The sequence below is a fragment of the Tachypleus tridentatus genome, chromosome 13 (assembly GCF_004210375.1).
Source record: "Tachypleus tridentatus isolate NWPU-2018 chromosome 13, ASM421037v1, whole genome shotgun sequence".
Lineage (NCBI taxonomy): Eukaryota > Metazoa > Arthropoda > Merostomata > Xiphosura > Limulidae > Tachypleus > Tachypleus tridentatus.
The window spans coordinates 7,843,551-7,847,986 of record NC_134837.1 but is presented as its reverse complement, the minus strand read 5'-3'; the positions used below and the strand labels follow the sequence as shown (position 1 = coordinate 7,847,986).

The 4,436-nt window shown below is 30.5% G+C and overlaps 1 long non-coding RNA gene across 1 annotated transcript; it reads right to left on the bottom strand.

Annotated features, from left to right (window-relative positions):
- On the bottom strand, positions 1-4,226 carry LOC143237097 (uncharacterized). The gene is made up of 4 exons (XR_013019866.1): positions 3,903-4,226; positions 2,134-2,250; positions 778-910; positions 1-249 (listed from the first exon to the last, which is right to left on the bottom strand). It is a non-coding gene; the product is annotated as an uncharacterized LOC143237097 (long non-coding RNA).
- Between the last annotated feature and the right edge of the window lie 210 nt (positions 4,227-4,436).

The following is a 4,436-nucleotide window of genomic DNA, read 5'->3' as shown; positions in this document are numbered from 1 at the left end:
TAACAAACGTTTTCTTTATTTTACAAATTTTTTGTAAAGATGAAATACAGCTATAAGAAGCTATATTTTATTTCAATAATGATTATGATAGTAGTACTGAGTTAAACTTGATATGTTTGTCAAATAGAAATTGTTGTTTTGTTCCGTCGTAACCAAACAATACTTTTCCATTAATTTAGAGTTCCTATGAACTTCTGAGCACAATTATGTCGATGGACGAGGTGTGCATTTCTTTCTTCATTTGTATTTCTGTAAAGATTGAGAATCAAATGTATTTTTCTTCTAAAGAAAATAAAATGCAACAAGGTAGCCACAAAGTTTTAAGATATAAAAAGTAGGCAGTATGAACAGTTAGACATCTAAAATAAATTATTTAGAAACACTTAATATATAGTCCGATTCTCCTCAGTAGACATAACAGATAGGTAGATATGGCTTTGCTCTAAGAAAAAATAGACTCGCTTAACATATAAACTTGAATACTTTTATTTTGAGCTTCGTACATAAACCGAGGGATACTTATACTTTATATTGACTTAGTTTTAATTTCATCAAATGTTTTTAACGGTTAGTGTAATCTGTTAGTTAAATATGATTTACTTTCTACATTTAAAACTTAAATATTTTTAGTCTTTTTTGTACTTTCACCTTCACAACTTATCACAAACATACATATTAGTTCAGTATGCTTAAGAGTTAAGAAGGCAAATACAAAGCACGAGGCAATATCATCTTAAGTAGTGATATCATTAGTTTTGTTAATTAAATTACACTTACTGAGTAATGAGTTGTTGTTTCCTTCTGTACAAGAGATAGGTATAAAATGTACAACATCTACTTAGTAAGGTTTAATACTGCACTGGATCATAATAAGCTGTCACAACATCGCTAATTTGGTTTGGCAATAAAGCTGCAAATTTAAAAAAAAGTATATTGGATTAATTTTCATTAAGAATTATCTCAAATTTTTGTTTTATGAAAGCATTAGAAACGTCTACCATCAATAATATTCCGCATTGGTTTAACGATACTAGTATCTGCTTTACATGCAACAAACTTTGATGAATTGAAAAATGTTTTAAAAAAAATCATGTTTATAATAAATTTTGTTTTGCCGATAGATACATTTCCATCTTGAAAAGTACTATCACTATCACAATAAATGTTCTGCACTACAAGATAAATCTGAGTTCTTTAAACGTTTCTGTAATGAATAACTGTTATTTGCTCCTAACTTATGATTAATTTCATATAAGTAAAATATTGCTCACAGGATTATTAAATCGAATTCCAACCCTTACAGTAGGAATGAAATATTTGGTAGGAGCACTTTCTCAAGCTGTCTCTACAGTTTCTGTTTGTTAAATAAGAGGAGGAAGAAATTGAACCTTCTAACCAGATAAGATTTGTTACCGGTTTACGTTTACAGTTTGGATTGTTTTTCTTTCATCTTTACATGTGAAAACGTTCATTTTTCTTGTGCTTAGTTGACTTGAACAATTACTTTAGCCTTTAACATTCTAGCTTAAATGATTGCTCTAAACTTTAGCAAGTGTGTTTAAGTTTGATAAAACCTCCAACCTTTAGCATCCTGGCTTTGGTTATAAATCCTTTTGCTCCGTAAGCCTTTAATGTCATACATATTTTAAATACTTTTAATTCCGCTTAAAAGCTGAAATGTTCTAAGTAGATGCATCATGTAAATGACTAAATGCCATAAATGAACAATCTAGACAATCAGGAAGAACACTGCAAGTCATTTGTAAGTACAATGTGCAAGTTTGTCTATTTATATGAAGTAAACTCACTTGTTTAAACTAGTAGATGCTCTCATTTTTGATTTACCTTCCCCATATTACTTATATATGCTTAACAACTATAGCATGTGGATAAATTCAGCAACAAAGTTAACGCAGGATTCAGAACATTTGTTGTATAATAATGAAAAATTAAAAATGATTATTTGTATTAATGTTAAGCTACACAATTGGACACATGTGCTCCATCCACCACATGGAATTGAACCTCATATTTTAGCGTTGTAAGTCCACAAATCTAGTGTTAACCCTTAAGTATAAATTAGATTTAAAATGAATACGCAAAAATAAACTTTTAAAATACAGTCAAACTTACTTCGAAAAGTCTTGTTGAAGTAATTGATGACCTAAATGTTGTCCAGGCCACTATTACCTCCCTCACTTCCTAACTGGCCTGATTACCCCTGATATTGGACAAAATGCCTCATCGGTCCTAGATATAGAAGATATTATACGGTTGACATATTATTATATTCTTCTTTACTTTCGCATAAAATTCTGATAATTATCTTTTTAATTATTGTTATACAGCTTCTTCAAGTAAAGAATCGAGTATCAAGAAAGCAAATGTCTTATTTTCGGAAACTTGAAAATCATTAAATTTAACACTGTGTTTAATTTGAGAAATCTACGGTCACAGCAGTGATTCCAGCCAAGTTAAATAAAACTTACTACTATAATTATATAAACAGGATCGAATTTTAGCCTATTTATGAGGCATTGTCACAGCTCTTCAAAATACAGTATCGTCATTGTTCTTAGTTTTTTGAACAGTTCTAAACACTATTATTCCGAATGTAGTATTACTTTATTTTTTACAGACTACATTTTATGTAACTTGGTTTTGTTTCTGCAAATGTCACATTTTTACATTGCTAATTTTTTATTCTATCTTGGCTGTTTTTACTTGAACAATTTTAATCAGATAAAGTCATTAGAATAGAATCACTGCAAATGTATACTATACAATTTTAATGTTACGTCGTGTTATGAAGTTAGGTGTAAGGTAACATTAGTTGAAGCTTAGAATGTGAAAAAGCGGCCAGTCTATAGACAGTCTCTAAATATTAGAAGATTATATTACTCTAAGTTATTACAAAATGATTGAGTGAGCGGGTACTGTGACTACCTTCCTAGGTTCACCTCGTATGGAGATTATATGGCTTTCTACGGTCCTGAAATGTTATAATCCAAATATACTAGAAACCGGTGGAATATGAGACAGAAAGAAACCAGTTTGAACAGGTTTACAATATGAATGTAAAAGATAAATTTCAACAATAAAAGGCAAAAAGAGATGAGAGAAGATGGGAAAAAAGGAATAAACCGAGAGTAGGGTAAAGAAAGATAGTAACAATCTGTCAGTAAGAACCTATTTATACATCTATATGTTGATGATTAACAGTAGCAAATAGCAATTTGTTATGTTTATGTTGTATTTATCATTTTGTTAGGAAGTGTTATTATCGTGTTATACTTGTATCTTGCTTTTCCTATTTATACCTCTTAACTTTATTTAGGTAGTTCTTATTCCTATAAGGAATTGACTCACTCCAATGTAAACATAAGAAATTGTTATTTGTTACTAGTAATCAATATTTACATACTGTTTTGATTTTCCTTACAGACAGAATATTACCCTTTTACTTTATCTATTTATTAGTTTCTGATGTTTTTTTCGATATATCCCTTTCTTTTAAGTTCCTTTCTCGAATCTATCTATACCTACTTTTACCCTGTTTTTTTTTCGACAATGAAACATGTTTCCCATAAATCGTATTATGATGTTTCATAACCATAGGGTTTTTGTGGTCTCTATAACGACTAAACTTAGAAAGAAAGCCATTATATATTCTCACTTCAATCATTTTCTAATGACTTAGAGGACTGTAATCCCCTAATTCTATGGAGACTGGCAAAAAGTTGGCCGCTTTCCTTCATACTCTGAACTTCAACTAATGTTACCTTGCCCATACCTTCACGACACTTTAAAGAAAACAATAGTGTTTACCAAAGAGTAGAATAAAGTTGAATAACAGACTACTAGAGATATTATTTATGTAATAACTTTAAGCACTAACTCACCTTGAACACTGGTATCAATCAGATCCACCTCATACATACTATGCAGAGAATGCTAGTCAATTAAGCATTATCAGTTTAGCCAATGTTGATGATATTGTTTTATTTGCATTTGGTTTTTTTAAGAACACTTGTTGCCCTAAAATTCACTAATAAAAACAATGTGAGTATAAAGTAGAATTCTATTTGGAGAATTTGACTAATAAGAGTAAGCATTTACCGATGCTGGTTTTAATTTCACTAAACACTAAACCCAAGGAACAACCAGTCGATAATATGCCGAGTCACACAAGTACGTGAATGTTAAACAGTCTCCTGTTAAGAACAAGGAACTCATTCTCTGTGTCATGTTCCTTCAACTGGAGGCTTTTTAAAATAAAATATCTCTAAAGGTTTCAGTTTATCCACAAATATAGGCCTCATTACGTCATTGGATAAATATTGCTGAGTCATCAATGTTATATTACCTTGTTGTTTATCGCTGTGAGAACCAAACATCTGTTTCAGAGGGCAGAAAGCTACTTTCAGGTGCTGGGG